This window comes from Astatotilapia calliptera, chromosome 18 (assembly GCF_900246225.1).
Source record: "Astatotilapia calliptera chromosome 18, fAstCal1.2, whole genome shotgun sequence".
Classification (NCBI taxonomy): domain Eukaryota; kingdom Metazoa; phylum Chordata; class Actinopteri; order Cichliformes; family Cichlidae; genus Astatotilapia; species Astatotilapia calliptera.
Window position 1 is genome coordinate 6,422,175 of NC_039319.1, and position 18,549 is coordinate 6,440,723.

General features: G+C 38.8%; 2 non-coding genes across 2 annotated transcripts; one reads left to right on the plus strand and one right to left on the minus strand.

Annotated features, from left to right (window-relative positions):
* Positions 1 to 673: 673 nt before the first annotated feature.
* On the minus strand, positions 674 to 761 carry trnay-gua (transfer RNA tyrosine (anticodon GUA)). The gene is given in 2 exon segments: positions 674 to 709; positions 725 to 761. It is a non-coding gene; the product is annotated as a tRNA-Tyr (tRNA).
* Positions 762 to 6,538: 5,777 nt separating this feature from the next.
* trnar-ucu (transfer RNA arginine (anticodon UCU)) lies at positions 6,539 to 6,631 on the plus strand. Its single transcript has 2 exons — positions 6,539 to 6,575; positions 6,596 to 6,631. It is a non-coding gene; the product is annotated as a tRNA-Arg (tRNA).
* Positions 6,632 to 18,549: the final 11,918 nt, after the last annotated feature.

Genomic DNA, 18,549 nt, shown 5'->3' on the forward strand with positions numbered 1-18,549 from the left:
TTTAAGATGTAATTTGGATGTAAAGTAATCTGGTGTGAGGTCATGAAATTTGTGGGCAGATCGCACTCATTGTGGAAAATGATCCAGTGAGACTGGTGCTGATAGTGAGCGTGTGAGAAAGGACATGACCAGTGAGAGTGCAAATAAAATAGCTTTTGGAATGTCAGTATGTTTTGATGTAGCCAAATATCCTACTGAAGTGTCCTTGACAGCAAACATTTTGCTGCTTAGTCAGACTTTTTAGTCTGTTTTTAGTCAGACCAAAACAAAACACATACAGCACATACAAAACTTAAATAAGAGCCGTAACTATAATGCCAACAACTATAACACATTTTATGATAGGTTGTCTTCAAGAGATCTGATTAGATTAGATTAGATTAGATAAAACTTTATTAATCCCTCGGGTGGGTTCCTCTGGGAAATTCAGTAATGAGAGTTTAATAGTTCAATAAGAGTAAATAGTATACATTACACAGAAATAAATTAACTCTTGCTTAGTTTATTACTATGAGACGTTCTACCACATTGATTTGATTCAGGAGTTTGTAGTGGTTGAGAAGTTGGCACACTTATCAGGGAGTTTACAGTTTACAAGTAACATATGTGACATTCCCAACTGCCAACACTGACGATGTCTGTTCGCCACTCTTACCAAAACACAAAAGCCTGCTCCTTCGAGCCGGAATCGAACCAGCGACCTAAGGATTTCAGCACAACTCTCCTACAGTGCTCCGCTCTACCAGCTGAGCTATCGAAGGGGTGAACTCTGTGTTTGTTAGGTTGTATATTCTACACACAGCTGTGTTGTGTATATATGCACAGTACTGTAGGTGTACTGATTACTGCTGTTTACTGCTGTAGACTTTTATCAGTTGCAGGTTGCTGGAAGCACTTGACTGCTTACAAAAACAAAGTTGGTAAACCAAAAGAGTAAGACTGTTGGTCAAAACATCAAATAAAAGATAAAAGAGCTGAAACCAAACACGGGTCTCATATTAGCTGGTGTGTTCAGTGTCATGGATTAAAATTCTTGTAGAGGAGAATTTTTGTTAATTGACCAAAATTGACTTTTTTTTTGTTTGTTTGTGAACTCACTGTAAAAATCATACATTTCTGTAGTAGAGAGTTAAAAAAAAAAAAAACAGGAACATACTGTGATTTAATTATTTATCTACTACTTATTTACATTAGTGTTGTATGATTGCGAATGGAAGACGTCTTTTTCAATAGAAAGTCTGTAAAATGTATGAAAATACAGATAAAAGTTTAAAATTTATGTCCTCCTTCACATTTTCCAAGTGGGCTGATTCTAGCCCCCGGGCCTCATGTTTGACATTATTACCTTTTCTTACAAACATAGCAGCTTTTGGCTCAAAAATGGACGGTGTCAGTAACACTAAAAGGGATGTTTCCAAAGGCAGTTCACATGCCATTGGTTCTTGATAGTCCATCTTTTATATGCATTCATAATATAAAAACAATATAACAGCATTTTATATACAGTATGGCTGAAACTACACAGCGACAGGAGAAACTCCAGATTCTTTCTCTCATTATAGCAACAGAGTAACACTAAATATCCATACTGTCATTTGATCTATTTTTAAAACAGGAATATCGTTTCAATTGCTTCCTGCTTCTATGCAAAGTTAGTCAGCTTCAGCGTTTTGCTTGGTTCACAACCGAACGGCTCAGCGAAGGTCATTGTAGCACGTGAAGGCTGAATGTTTCCTGCTGACTTTCCGCACCCAGATGTTCCCATCCCGTGAGCAGGTTTGAACTTGTGCCTTTATCCAGTCACATTTATCTCCAGGGATGTCAGATCTGTTATGAACTGATTTGCTACCCAAACATAGATAACCTAATGTGAAATGTAACTACTGAGTATCCTGTAAAGTCTACAGAGGTATACTGAAACTGTTTTACCTCTGCCCCTTAGATCCAGAAACATTTTTCTTAAACTTCACCTATTGGTGACTTTAAGGACACGACCAGATGAATCATAAATTCAACAACTGCTCATGAATCTGTTATTGCATCATTTCAGATGAGTCAGTTGGCTAAGCAGGATGTTAATATTTCCCAGTCGTCCATAAGCGTTGTATTTCCTTCTCAATAGAAAACAGAATGCTTCCTTTATGACCTTGACTTTTTTTAAGCTGACAAGGAGCTTCCTCCACTGCTTATTAGTCTTCAGACCGTCCATGTTTTGCATTTAGAACAAACAAAACACCAATGAAAACTCTTCAAAACCAAGAGAGTCATCCATTTGTAACATGATCCCAGCAGTTTTTGTGACTCCAGAAAAAATAAACTGCAAATTACTCAACATTTGGATCAAAGTCCAACAATGACCGTCTATTCTACAGAGGATCAATAGAGCTGATAATTGCAACAATGGGCTAAATTGAATTGAATATTGCTTTATTTTAAAGTTGCTACTAATTCCACAAATTGAAAACGAGGCAAAGCACATTACAATAATTATAACAGTCATTTGAGTTCATTTCCATTAAATTATAGCACATTCCAGCCATTTTTAAAATATGTGCGTATTCATAAATTCCGGGCACAGGCACATGAACCTCAACCTTTGTTAATATGAATATATTGTGAGACATTTGCATAATCCACTTCATAATCCACTGCAGCACTCGGCAGTAACAAAGATAAGGAGGGGTAGCCACTGTTTCTCCTGGGAACGCTACACAGATAAACGGAGGAAAAGAGACCCACTTTCTGCTCCTATTATGAGATAAAAACAAGGGAAGGCTTTGCAAAGTTTTCACTTTCCAATGCATTTCCCTTTTAGAGACAGATGGTGGTGGAATATCATTATTTGTATGTTTTTTTTTCTTTTTTTCTTTCACAGACACTGAAATTTACTGAATTTCCACAGAGATGAGGTGCATGGGTTATTTATGTATCCACCGCAGACGCAGCATGCTGATTGTATTACCCCGCTTCTGCTTCACGGAGACACTAAAATATGTTTCTTGCAGGAAGTGTTTTTCACACAAAAATTGAAAAACCTCCTGTGTGCAGTGAGAGGAATCACAGGGTGACAAATGAGCAAACAGAAAGCAAACTCCCAGCTCGTCCTCAACATCACTAATGAGACCCGTTTTTAGCTTCAGTATGGATGGAAAAGTGTATGTGTGCCTGCACCTGTGTGTGTGTGTGTGTGTGTGTGTGTGTACTCGACTTTCTGAGTGCATGAATGTGTATTTCGTGACTGAGGCAGTGAAAAGCTCTCTTAAGTCTCCCAATCGTTCCAAATTGGCCTGTGGGACGATGCCACCACACAACTACATCCATCCCCACTGTTCTGCATGCATTCCTGGTGTGTGTGTGTGCGTCTGCATGTGTGTGTGTTTGGACAATGGCAACACTTCCTTTTTGCCCTAATAGGCAGGGAGCCTCGGCCATTGTGGTCTGATTAGGGTTCCCATTCAAGCTCTCTGGGATTTCTAATTGCGAGGCCTTGTGCAGCAAACTCCCCCTCACTTCCCACCCCACTACACTCCCCTCACGACTACTGTAAGACTTAATGAGACACAATTACTGCCCCCTAGGAGTCCTAGAGCAAGCCAATCACAAAGAGACATAGACCCCCAGTGAATGGCCACTCAGCAGAGAAAGAGACAGAAAGAGGGAGCAGGAGGGAAGGGAGAATCATAAGCCCTCATTGTCCAGAGAAAGCACAGAGAGAAGCCTTTTTTTGGAGAAATATAAATGTTTTTATTTAATGCCGGCTCATAATTAGGCCCCTGAGAGGAAAAAGGAGAGCCAGAGGAGTGGAGAGGGCGGGGAGTTCAATAGGAAAAAAGGCCTGTAGGTACAAAAGAAGGAGAATGACATGTTAGACTTGCAGAGGAGGGTGGGGGGAGGAGGTGGAGGGGGGAGGGAAAAGGAGAAAAGAAAAGGGGACAAATAGATACTGAGGTGAAAAAACACAGAGGCAGAAAAAGAGAACAAAACCAAGTGGAAAAACTTGACAGGACTTTCTTCTTTTCTTCTCGTCTTTTTAGCATTTTAAGCCTATTTGGCGTGGGAAATGGCCTGACATTGAATGATTTGTGCCAGGCAAAGTGAAAAGCCGAGGCAGTCGCTATGTTTTGCAGGTTTGGCACTTCACGTTTGGCTTAAGAGGTGAAATATTCCCTGTTTTGAGGAGCCTTTCTGCCAAAACTGTGGGAAGCAATATAACGGGGACTTACACAAGTTTGGATTTTGAAAGAGCTGCAATAAAAGACACAATTTGCAGACACCTCTTGATTGTATGGGAACATTTACTGTATTATTCTTCCAGATTAGTACAGATATTGTTTCAGGATGTCACGTCTGGGAATTTTGAAGTGTTTTTTCTTGGAAAGGAGAGTGTAGTGCAAAAGCTGAGCCCTTTTATGATGGTAACACACAGGAATCAGACACAACGGATATCACTGACCAAATAAAAGACTTGTTCTCTTGTGAAATGCTGCATTCTTGGTTTAATTCACAGTGCAGTATAATACCCAGCCACCTGGAGGAATGGCAGGTGTGACCTTCCACAAAAAATATGAACAAACAGTACAAATAAAAAGCTTTTAAAGATGTCTGAGTTGGGTTTTTTCCCTTCAAGATACACTTGTACCCAGAACGCACTGTTGAACATTCTCAGAGTGCTTAGAAAACCTCACGGGGCAGTCATAGTCTTTTGGCAAGAACCTAATCTGAAAATCTCACTCACTTTTCTTGCTCTTGACTAAACAAGCAGACGTCGTTAGTGCATCTTTGCCCTGTAAACCCATACACACACACAAGGGACATAAACAGCAACACATATAAACACATACACACTGGTTTTCAGTGTTGTAACAGTTTAGAGGTTTCCTGCAAGGTTTCTGAGCTCACATAGCTCCATGTAACTGTATTTTTTTTAAGTCACATCCTGTTTTGTTTGTCACTTGCAGACTTTGTTCACTGATTCACAGATACCCCAAAGCCAGGGCAATGTAACAGTAAAACACTGATGAAGCAAGAAAGTATGCAGAGTTGTAAAAGGTTATTGTAAAATTTTTACAAACAATTTATGAGGATCAAAGAGTTTAACAGGTTTGTTCACCCGTAAAGACAAGAAAACTACACAGGACACCTTCACACTGCTGGCATATATGAGCTTAAAAATGCCTTCAAATATTTAGTAAGTGGTGATCTGGCTGCAATGCAGATGCATCACCATAACACTTTTGTCAACTTCTAGTGTGTATTAAGAAAGAGAAACAATTCTCAGGGTCCTGTTTGAGGATATGAAAGCAGTAAGCCTACAACAAACTGCTCACTTTGTCATTATTTTGGGAGTATTTAATTAATCATCCGTGCCGTGCAGCCAGCAAAAGACAGAGCAGCTAAACTGATCCAGCGGCGCAGCCATTATTAACTCATGTCGCCTCTGATGCCACTCTAGAGGCAAAGACGGCTCATTTCACTAAGTGCGTATTTCCTGGATTCCTCTGTTCTCACTTCTCCTCTTAATTTCTTCAGATGAGACATGTAAGATGTGAGGGAAAGATTTAAATGAAGAAAGCAAGGCGTCTGAGATAAGATACACTAATTTCTCTCTTTAAAATTATTTTAAGCTCAAACGTGCTCACGCTCGCTTTCCCTCTGTGTCACACACACACAAACGGGCACACGCACACACCGCCTTGGCCCCATGTTCCTTTCAGTGTGTGCAGCCTCTCAGCAAGTGACTGAACCCCCTTTGTTCAGCAGTGACCCTCTTAAGCGCAGGTTGAAGCCTGCAGCCATTCCACTTTGGATTTGGACCCTATCGCGTGTCACACAGCTAAGTCGACCAGGACCGGGCCTCTTCACTCAGACACATGGCAACAAGTACCCATTCACATCAGCAGGGTTTAAGCTAAAATAACACATTTATGAGCAACTGTAGAGCCCTTAGTCTGTTTGCTTCCTTTGAATACAACAAAGGAAAAACATCTATTGTTCTCTATTATGCCAAAATACTTTATTCTTAATTATATTAGTCTGGCTTTTCAATAAGCTGTTTAAAACAAATGGGTTTAAGTGAACAAATCTAAGTTGCTAATTACTTATTTATCTTTATAGTGACCATGCCCCTTTTGCATGTAACCCCAAGCTGAAAACTCGGTCTGTATTCAAACATTCAAGTCAAGTTTCATCGAGGTCAGCTATCTTTAGATTTCATAATCTACATGTGTTTCAAACAAAAAAGAAAAATAGATTCAGATGGATTCAATATTCAAGCATCAAAAACTCCACAAATGCACTAATTTTTATTTATATTTTCCCTTATTACTGACATTGTAGAGAGGACATTACAGTGTATGCTGTTCTCTTTTGCTATTGGTCTTGAGTAAAATCACTAAAAGCAAAAGAGACACTCAATTTTATCTGTTACCTGTCCCAATCCAGAGGAATTAATGCACAGTATGAATTAGTGGTAATTCCCAAGAAGATTCAGTCATATTTTCAGACGAAACGAGAAAGGGACAGCAGGATGCATGCATGTGGCCCTGTGGCGCAATGGATAGCGCATTGGACTTCTAGTTAAAGACATTGAGATGCAATTCAAAGGTTGTGGGTTCGAGTCCCACCAGGGTCGCTGTTTTCTATCTGAACAAAAGATTATGGGCTGTTTCACTTAGATGATAAAACACAAAGAAGGTTTTAGATGGGGGTGTAAATTGTCGATGAAAATATTTAAATTAATTAATTTAAATGAATTATATTCATATCATGCATTAGAAAGAATAAAATAAAATGTTAGAAAAAAGTAGTTTTCCCAACTGTATCCATTGCCATAAATGTGCAGATTGTGCGCAGGTATCAAGATGACGCCACATAATGCAACTGATTAAAGCTCATTTGCACTGAAAACAAGCGAGCTTAACTCACCTATTTGGCAGATTTTATAAAGCCTTAGTATCAAAGAAGTGTTACGATGGTTTATTTTTGGAGCTGCTTTTAACATTTTTTCATATAAGTCTGTTGCTCCTGGAACAACAGCATCTTATGCATACAAAGTGGAATGTGTCTTTGTCAGTTTCACGTGGCTCTCTGTTGGTTTCATCAGCTTAATCAGGTCCAACTGTGACTTAGATTGACAGGTCATATGTCAAAAGTGGATGTTTCACAAAGCTCTGCATAATTCGAAGAGCTGCTTTTCAACCCTTTTGTATTTATCCAGGAAAAGTTAGCAAATCCCCAAAGCTTTTTTCATTGCTCTGATTTCAATTATTCAGCACCAGACCTTTAGATCTGGTAGCAGCTCAGTGTCAAATACAAATCTGAAACTAAAAAACTGTATTAACATACATTATAACAAGGGAATTATTTTACCTTGAGTTAACCTTAGAACTGAACTTTGCATCTATACATGCACCGTGGCCTTCTGCATAGACGTTGCTTAATCTATAAACTGTGTTATTTAAGAATTTGTTGTCCTAAAGTCTTCATCAGGTGCTTTTTCAGCAAATGTAAGTTCCCAAGGCCTAGCATGTACAAACCTCACATGGATAAAAGTTAAACCAGAGCATTTTCAACATCTCCGTTGGTCAAATTAATGAATAAACAAAGCCCAAATAAAATCTGCAGGTCAGCAGCATCATTGTCAGTACTCAAGACAATCCGCCTTTATTTTTAGATGGAATTTTTATGATTGTGGTTGTACCTTTGCCACTCTTCACTATCTGATATGCAATTCTGAGTTATTTTCTCCTGTTTTCATGCAGTACATGCTGTTAAATTGCTCACATTAACCTTGAGCACCTTAGAATAAAAACAAAAGTTAAAAACACAGATATAGAGCACTTCTTTTGACCCCCTTTTTACCTTCATGTCCTGTATCTGCAAGGCCCCATTACTGAAAAAGCTTGCTCTAACTGGTCGTGTGAACCAGCAGCCCTGTGAGCGAGGCACATCTACGTAAGAACTATCTGCTAAAACCTGCAGCTGTAGATGTTTGAAGATACACAGTGCACAATACTTTGGTGCCATGCTCTTTTTACCATTTGCAAAGTGTGAAGTGAAACCTAAGCAGAGCCAAAGCTGCGCTCAAGCTTTTGCACTTATTAGCCAAGCTGTTAGCTATCCAACATGCTAACACTAAGAATTTCTGGCAGAGCATTGCTACAATCAGTACAATGAGGACTGCTCACTTTTTGAAATTTTGGGTTTCATGCAGGTTTAATGCAGAGTTCTCCCAGAGTGCAGGGTGTTGGATTGATCCAGCAGGAGTTGTACATTTTGAGTTGTCTTAGGAAGGGTATCAGTTATAAAACTCTGCCAGATCAAAGTATTTACCGTGTTTACAAGGAGAAGCCTTAACACCTGTTTTCCGAGGGCATTCTCTCACAGGGAACATTTCTATACTTTAAATTGTGTCATTCAACTTTCTGAACTTCACATGGCTGTAGATGCAACTCAACATAATAGAAAGATGCCACCAACAGGTCACCTGTGTAATCCAATCATCATTTTATAAAGCAGAATGATGCCTTTTAAAAGTAAGACGAGCAAACAAGGAAAAAAACTGGCAACTTCTCGCTCTTAGGTTGAGGGTGTGTCAAACCAGCTGTTTGTGGGACTTTATTTGGTTGGTTGGTTGGTTGTTGCTCCAACCCTGAAAACCATATATGGATCACTGTTTTTCAGTCAAGTGTCAAAGGAAGTGATGCATCTGAACGATTGTACGCTTATCTGTGCTCACACACCTGAATGTCTGAAAATCCTCTCTTCAGACAAAACATTCGCTTTTGTTGTATGTTACTTTCTCAGGTGATTAAATAAAAGTTAAACAAAAAGTACTTCAAGAATGTCAGACGATCACGATCATTGCTTTCTTTGTTTAATACTGGCAGAACAATGAAAAATGCTCTCCCGTTTTTATTGTTGCCATGTTACTACAGCGACTACTGTGTTAACAAAACATTAACCGTCTGCACAGTAAACAGGTCGGTAATTATTGTCCAGAAGAACACTACTGTTGAGTAAATTCATTTGGCAGGAAGGATATCAAGTCATGTGATACAGGTTATTGAATGAATCACATGGCATGTTTAATTTCAAATTGTTATATTGTTAAATTGTTAAGTATTTTTATGTGTCTACTTACTTGACTGGTGTTGTTCAGATAAACCATAAACCCCATGCAGTCTCTGTGATATGTATATAGAAAGAAGACTGTCAATTTGAAAATAAAAACTTTCATGAGATCTCCTTTTTCAGCATCAAGGAGACTTAAAGGTTTTGATGTGACAGAAGCAAGAAAGGCCTGAAGTCAGTCTGAGGATCAATCTTTCCTTTCACATGAGAGTGACGTCCTTTGACTTCAAAACAGATGCAGTAGGCCTGCACATGACAAAATGTTACAGTCACATGTCACTCTCAGTGACTTTGGCTTTAAAAGTGGGGCTGATGCCTTCTCTTAGACAGAAAATTCAAAGGAAAATAAATACTTTAAATGTAATAGTGCATTTTATACACAAGTTGTAATGCCTCATATTAGATTATGTTAATGTTGGAAATCTTTAAGGCTCAAAAAGCTTCTTGAAGTGCTAATTTAAAGCAACAGTCATGTTATTGCTTGAAGTCATTCAGGGCACATTACTCTTTGTTTTATTATTGCACAACTTTTTAAATCTCTGGATTCCAGGCTGCAGGCCAGCTATGGGCTTCACTGAGAGTGCTGCCTATATAAAACATGTAAAACATTTACTAGTCTAACTAGTGTTTTCTGCAATCCCAACAGTGCTTCCAATTTATCACTTTATGTTGTCACTTTTGTCCTCTTGCAGCTCAATCAGAGAGATAAGAAGGATAACTTTTAGAGCTTGTGGAATTTTTATTAGGCTGTTTTCCCAGTCCTTTTGATGAGGTGCTATTTTATTGACTTTATAATGAGACTTTTTAAGAATTGAGCTCATATAAGAAAATTATGTTATCAATTTTGCATAAATGTCTTGAAATGTCTAATTTTTAAAAGGAAAAGTGGGAACATTTTCTTAACTATAGCAATGTTGATTGTAATATATTTGAAATGTCACATTTTCTGTTTCTGTTGCTTAATTTAAAAAACAAAAACAAACATAGGCTCATAAATGTGGTTTTGTTGTAGTTTTCACCCTGCAGGTTTACTTTGACATGTCAGTGTGATTCAAACATGTAAACAGTTAGTGCGTGTTAACATTTAGCATTTTCAAACCTATATATTTTGTTAAAATTACAAACCTAGTTCCTCATTCAACTTGATTCTCCAACTGATTTCTAAACTGTTTTTACTGTTTTGATTCAAACTGTACTTTCAGTCAAGTGGTTCAATGATTAAATCTTATCATGCAAAGGTCATAAAAATGCTTTACTAGTCTTGCTCTAGTCCCTGATTCAAAGGTCCTCTCATTACTCTCTTTGCTACGCTGCTTTGATGATACAGTGAAAACTGCACCATATACTACTGTGCGATGCAGTGAAGATGTTGTTGTGTAATGGCAACGCAGAGGAAGAGTGTGGATCTAAAAGTTGACCATTTAATTTTGGTAACATTTGATATAATTGAGGCCTTTATCTAGATTACTAAATCGATTTCTGCTGCAAAACATATTGAAACCATATTCAGGTTTCTCTTCCTCGGTGCTCAATTTGTGCACAAATGAAAGTATTTCTGATCATTTATGTGTCCCTAAAGAACTTTCATCTTGTCATTTCAGTTCTGTAACTTAAAAAACCTTGTATTAAATTTAAAAATGTATGTGTCCTGTATTGAGGTTGTTTGGGCCTCTGCTTAGGATGCTTCTGGGTACTTCAAGTTTGGAGGTGTTCTGGGTTTGCCCAACTAGAAAGAGACCCTGGGGTAAACCCAGAACCCACTGGAGAGATTATATTTCTCGTATGATCTCAGGAGACCCAGGAGGAAATGGAAAGTGTGGGGGTAAGGATCCTGGATAAAAGGATCCAGCTTATAGCCTACTGCCACCAGAACTGAACTTCAGATAAGTGGGAGATGATGGATGGATGGATGGATGGATGGATGGATGGATGTGTCCTGTCTGTAAATTATATATCGTCACTTTTCTGATGCGGTGAATTCTACTCCACTCGTGGCCCCCTCTGGTTAACATAGAATATGTTCAGAAGCAAAGTGAGCCTGGTCTGATGCTTGCACCCCCACAGTGGAATACAGGATGAATGACATGCAGGCTTTATACACAGTTGGAGACACAGAAGAAGGTACCACAAGATTTTCATGTGAATATAAAATGTGCATAAAACTAATGTGTAAAGAAAAGTACCTACACTCCCATTTCTGCAGTCTCTCTTTCTTGTTCCCCATCTACCCTTCATAATGTATTTCCTCATTGCCTTTTACTTCATTTTCCTTTGTTCTACAGGACATTTTACTTCCCTTGTCTTCATCATTATCTGACCACCTCTTCATCCTCTCCCTTATGTCCTCAGCTGTCATTCCCCTTCCTTCTATCGCCCTCTTTTTTGACCCTCCTCTTCCTTACCACTTTCTCTCCCCCTTCTTCATTTGGCTGAAGCTAAATGTCTTGTGTGAGATAACATCACAGTAGGAAATTCCGCCTGTGTTGCCAGACTGCTCAGTTTTCTCCCCAGGGCTGGCAACAATGTGTGCCCTTCATAAGTGCCTCTACAGCACTCAGGATCTCCACTCATCCTCTGTGAGTCCGGTCAAAAGACCCGCCGGCGAAACCCAACGCTTACAGCTCCACGCCAAAACCACAGCAGGTAGCTAGTAGGATTACTGCAAATACTCTAAAATGTCCCTGTACAATCTTACATTTACTTACATTTACTTACATTTACTACATTTGTATAGAATCTCAGAAATGATAAACTGCATTTTCAATGCAGCGTATTAAAATGCTGAAAGAACTTATAACAATTGTAACAAAATCCAGAAAATGTTTTTGTCATTTTAGCGGTAAAAATGTCATCATATTTCTTCATATTATTTTATGTTTAATAAAAATGGATGACAGGGTTTCTTTTTGTCAGCTTAACCTCTCTGGTTCAGTTTAACAACTGTGTTTCCTCAAAAACTAGACGCTTAAAGTCATTCACTTAATCGTCATCACTGAGGGATCTTATCTTCTGGGGTGTCACTCATTCAGAAGACAAAGAAATAAAGAGTAAAAAGTAGAAAAATGTTTTTAAACGCTTCACTGCAGAAGTAAAATCCCTAGAGACAAATGTTTGTTTTGGAAGAAACTCCTGAGAATCGAGCACACAGCAGTTCTGGCAAATGCACAGAAGCTGCAGATATTCAACGATTTGGAAGAGCTAATTGTAAAACTTTAATATTGTTTTTAAAAGCAGAGGTTATAGATGCACAGTATGCACACTTAGTTAAATGTTGGACCAAAACAACATACATAGTAATGGCCTCCAAGGATTCTGTCATCAGTGAAGGGCCAACATAGCTCTGAGCCTGTATTATTTTAACAGGCCGTATCTCATAGTATTGATCTCGTTCTTGTACTGTAAATACTCATTTAAGTCAGTGACCCTTTATATAGCTCTTACTGCGAAGTACCACAACACAGCGTTACCACAGAAACTAAATAGTTAGCTTCAGCTTGCTGAGATTAGTAGGTTGTTGTCTGGACAGGTCGAGATGTTCGCGGGCCATGTGGTATAAAAGGTTGTATGTATTTAGGACTATGTCTCTAAGTTTGGAATGTCCATGCTATAAGCACTCGAGGTTCTTTGACAGAGAGGAAAGGAGTGTCTCACTCTGTCAACGTCTGTGACCTTTGGAGCTGAGTTCAGGGAGCCAAGTCTGGGGGAAACAAAACAACAAATTTCTTTAGTTTGACATGTGTAAAATACACCAAAACATTTTTATAAAATCTAATTTCTCCCCCGTCTGTATCATATAATCAAGTTAATCTCAGAATATCAAGTTGTGTTACTGAAAATGAGGACCAATTAAAAAGCTGTGGCATAAAACATGGCAGATTTGGGCTACTATCAGATGAAAACACCAACCTAATTTGCAAGCAAAATACCATTAGACCAGCGTACAGACTGGCGTTTTTATAGGCGTCTGAACAGTCAGAGCCATTTCTCCTTGAATGGGTTACCCTTTGACTGCGCTATCTCACAAATGAAGGCTCATGCAGCTGCAATCCTTGACAACTGCAGCTCTGAATGCACCTGTTGTCAGACACGTTTGAGGTGAGATAAGCTTAATTACACTCTGGTGCATGCTTTATCATTGCTGAGTGACACTGCTAGAGTTTGTACTGGGTCTGCACTTCCAAGGCTTTAGGAATGCCATTCAGTAGATGTAGTATTTTGTGAATGATAAATGAATTGCAAGAAAAATACTTCATAATCACCTGCAAGGATAATAAAGTCGACCCATGGCTTGCTTCCTTAACTTATACAATGCATGATTAAAAACAGCTCATTCGTTATATACTGAGAATCCATATAAAAATACTATCGCTGGAAATCACAGCTACCTGTCACTCGTTTCACCTCTCTGTACTATTTTGTCCTCACGGCTCTATTTTCCTCCCTCCTCATTCCCACAGTGGCCCCCATTTACTTCAGTACCTCATTCCTGCCTGTTTTGTGGTGGAGGGGGGAGGGGAACCATTGCTTCACAGCAAGAAGATCATTGGTTCTTGCTGTGTCTATGTAGGTTTTCTCCAGAATAAAGACATGGGGTTAATTGGTAGTCCTCAGATGACCACAAGTGTTAAATGTTGGTCTCTATGGAGTCACTTTCTGGGTTATCAAAGTGGTAAGACTTGTGACCCATGGCAAGGCATTTGTTGTTTTTCCATTAGTTATCCAATTTTATTTATATCACACAGGTTCACAACAACAGTCATCTCGAGGTATGTTTTAACGTAAAAACTCTTCAAAGTATTCACCAATGGCAAAGGGTGAATAATATGCTAAATAATTTTCTACAAATCATAAAAATGTGCATCTAGATTGGATTAATAAATGCCAGTAGAAACTGTGATATGACTTAGACACATTGCATAGAGCTTTCTTACGTTTATGTCACTCAGCAAAGAGAAATAACATCAGTTTATATTTTCAGTAATCCTAAAAACAAACTAAATAAACCCAGAAAAGATGGAGACACATATTGTTTTCGGTTATTTTGACAATAGCAAGAAGGGAGGCCAAACTGCATCACATGACGGTTGTTAAGATGAGCCCAAATAAAATTTAAATACAATTACTTTCAGTTTAAAAGCATATAATGGGTATTAATACAATTAATTATGAAATGTGTTTCTGTTTATCACTGTGAAGCAGCTCTGTGAAAGGTTCCCCTCAAGGCACCTGTTCCCAAAATGTTTGAGAACCCCTGACATTAGTTATTAAATGTGTAGCCAGGTTAGGGTAACATTAGGTTTAGTTAGGCAAGTTTGGGATTTATCTTTAATGATCACTGTGTGTCTGGACTGAACAATCTGAACATTGTCATGGGTGGGTTGGTCAAGTCATGCATGGCGGTTTCTGCCAAGTTTCATCTGGGACAAAGTTGACTCATCACCTTCCTGCGGAATGTGTTGCTCCTCCTGATACAAATAAATGTATGTGCACTGTCTTCAGAGAGCGGCCAACACCCTGTGTTTTATCTAGATTTTAAAGCTGGGTGAATAGGAGACATTTCTGAAATTCATATTTCCTGCACTGTTGCAGACACTTCAAGTAATTTAATCAACATCCTAAATGGAAATGAGGTAAGTTATCATACATTTGGATATGCAATCTGAACACACGCTTGTTGAAGGGTATGAGCTCTTAGTCCTCAGTTTAGATGATTACATACTGCTTCGATAACATTAAGATTCAGGATCTATGGAGTCCAATCCATAACTGACTGCATTGGCAGTGTTTTTGGATTGTCATACTGAGAAATGGAGCTGTTGACAATCACGCACTTTCTAGCTGGTGGATCAACATTTGATCTTTGCCCAACACCACTGGCTGAAATACAAATCCCCAAACAAGGCAGAGCCTCCAAAGTGTTTTATAAATGGCTGTAGACACTCACTGTTGTACTTCACATCTGACCTCCTCCATTCATACTGTTGATGACTTGAGTCATCATTTTCCAAATTTGGGTTCATCACTCCATAAAATCTGTTGCCACTGATTGTCAGTCCAGTTCTTGGGTAATTTGGCATTCCTCAGTCTTTCTCCCTGTTCCCCTCATTAAGAATGGCTTCATGACAAGCATCCTTTTCAATGAGAACATTTCTGATGAGGCTTCAGTGAGCAGTAGATGGATAAACTGAAGGTCAAAATGCATCTCTCAGGTGATATGTCAGTTCTGGATTTTTCCCTTTTTCTTGAGGACATGACTTTCAGATAATATTCAACTGGTCTAGATTCTTTTCTTTCTTTCTTTTTTGTCCATCGGTTGTCCAGTTTCCTCAAATTCCTCAAATTGTAACACCATGCCAATATATATCAAGTTTTTTGGCGAATAGCTCTTTGGGAATAAGCTTGTTGGTGAAAAAAACACAATTTTTACCCCTGTCAAACTGTGTTATTGTTTTTTATAGGTTCAGCTAAAGAAATCTGTAGCAAATTATGTGTTTTTGTAACAGGCTGTGTAATAATAACAAGTGTAATAATAAAGTTTCTATAAATACAATTTAAAATTGGTTAATTACTAAACTGTCTGTTATCTGTAGATGGAACATTGGTTCATCCTTTGAGTTACGTGCCTTTTTTAGTCCCTGAATTAGTCGCAGGTCAGTGTTAAGTGGCTTAACAAACAAGAAAAAGCATTCCTGTGAAATGGGCCGGACTGAAAAAGAGTGAAAAAGAAAAACTTTGAAAGACCTTCAGAAAGTCTGGAAGCAAAATATAAAGAAATGAGGCGTGGCTCAAGACTTTTGCACAGCTGTTACAGCAGGGGCAAACAGGGGTAAATATTATTCGGGATCACTTGTACATGGTGCGTGTGTGTGTGAGAAAGAGAAAGAGTGAGCTTGGCTGACTGTTTAGACTCTGTGCAGATGTGTGTATGTGTGTGGGTCGTCTTCCTGAGTGTGTTTGTGTGTGTGCCTGAGTGTTTATTAACCTGTCTGTACAATGTGTATGTTAGTCAGATTTTTACCAAATGAGTAAAATGAGGCCACTTAAACGCTCCAGGAAATAAGCTGAGCCGTCAGACTTACTCTTTGCCTACATGTTATTTTAAGCCCAAATTACACATCATCTGATATCCATCCTAAATGGCTTTTCCAGCTTCACTGCTCCAGGTATTTTGAGCTAGAAGGACAGCAGTAAAAAAGGGGGCAGCAGGTTTAGCAGCAGTATAAAGAAAAGAGAAAGAAAAACAGGCCCAGCTCCACTAAGATGATGGAAATCTGCCAAATCCAATTCCCTGAGAAGGAGAGGGCAAGGCCCAAGAACTATGGAGATCCCACTTATCTCTTTTTCAAACATTTACACTCACAGCTTCAGTATTTCAGGAAGTTGATCTTCCCAGATGTTAAAGACTCATGTTGATAAAGGGCATCTAGTATAAATTTAAGCAAGAACGGGTTGAATAAATGTCCCTTGAGCGTCTCTTTAGTTTTATATAAAATGAGGAATACGTTATCTGTACTTTTTGTAGCTAGCAGCAACTATTTCTTTTAAGTAAGCTGATCTATATGAAAGGAAATCTGCAATAAGCCTGTGATCAACAATCATAATTTAATGTTACCAAGAGCGCAAGTTACACTGCAATAATCAAACAGGTCTGAGCAGACTTTGGTTGCATGCAAGTGAACAGTTTTTGCAACATGCAAATGCAATCTTGAAATCATCAACTTGTGTCTAGCAACAATTTAATTATCAGAATCAGGATATCTTTATTGTCATTTTTAACAAGTGCAACAAAATAAGTGCAGTCCCTGCGGTGTCAAGAGAAAAAATATAAATATAAGAGAGGTAGAACACAGTCATTCAGTATAATAATTAGAACCTTACTGCACACAGACACTATTGCACAGGATGTCATCCACTGCACAGTATTTGGCAGGTTGAATTGTAGGTGATTACTTGTAATTCAATGCCCTAACAGCTACAGGGTAGAAACTGCTATTTAGTCTATTTGTCTTTGTTCTGATGTTCCTGTATCTTTTGCCTGATGGCAGCAGTTGGAACAGATTATGAGCGGGCTGTGAGGAGTCTTTTATGATATTTCCTGCTTTCCTTAGACAGCGAGAGCGGCGCAGTTCGTCCAGAGAGGGTAAAGAACAGCCGACAATCCCCTGGGCAATCAGGAGCAATCATTAGCTTTATTAATTTATCTGCACTCTAAATAATAAAAGCAAACATAACAGTAAGTCATTAGGACATCTGGTTGCTACACCAGAAACCTTTGCCCCCAGAGGCTGTCGACAGGCTAACTCCCAGATTATACATAAGCCAGCTATTGTCTTTCTACTAGATGAAAAGGTTTGAATATTTCTGGTCTTTAGTTTACAAGAACTGAAAATGTATCTGCCTTTTTTGACTAGAATGAAAAAGATAAGATACTGGCTTACCAGACTCATTACTACAGGAGATAATGAACTTTACCTATTATAATTGTATTAATTATTAAATATTATTGCTGCTGAACAATTTTACTGCAAAGAATACAGTGAGTTGCAGTTTATTTAAGTGTAAACATAACATCAATATGAAAATGACATGTGCGTTTTGTTAATTCAGTGAGTATTTAATTAGTCCTAAAACAGCTTCTTTTTGTTTATTAACACACTGCTTAATCAAGAAAGGATAATTTGTCTTAAATGGCCCTTGACACACATGCCACAGGTTTTAGATATGAAAGGCGTACTGTGTCACCTCTCGTTGCTTGAGCCTACTCCTGAAGGCCAGACTCTAATGGAACACTAATGGCTTTCAACATGGTTACATTTCTCACCTCGTCACTGCTTCTGCCCTCAGAACAGCCTCACTGAAAAGGTCCCTCTGAGGTTGAAAGCCTCTCATAAAACACAGCCAACGTCTCGAAGTTAAGTGAGCTCTGAGGCTGTCGTCAAGGCTCTTAATGAATCCTCGTGCCTGTTCGGGACCAGAGCCGGCCGAGTGTTGGTGTTTACCGCAGGGAAGACGTCATCGCTGCTGAAGAAAGATCGTAATTATAAACATGCCACTGCTGTTTCCAGTCGTAGCAATTTAAGAACAGACCCCTGTCGCCCTAGGGTCTTAATGACGCCAGGAGAACAAGTGGCAATTTAGAAGGGTTCATGGTAACACCCTCAATGCAGGGCTGGCAGCCTCCAAATTTAAACTACAGTATGGAGGGATTATGAAGGGAGACACGGGCAAGTGGTCAGACTCTGGCAGCTGATTTTACCTCCTGTGAAAGGGAAACACATGACTGTCTTCTGTTGCATTCACTTCTGTATGTGTTTAAAGTGCTGAAATAATTGTTCATGGGTTTTTAATCGCTAAGTGATGTTGCAGTTAAGGTACAATAGCGTCAGTTTAAACAGCAACACTCGTCGATTACAACCC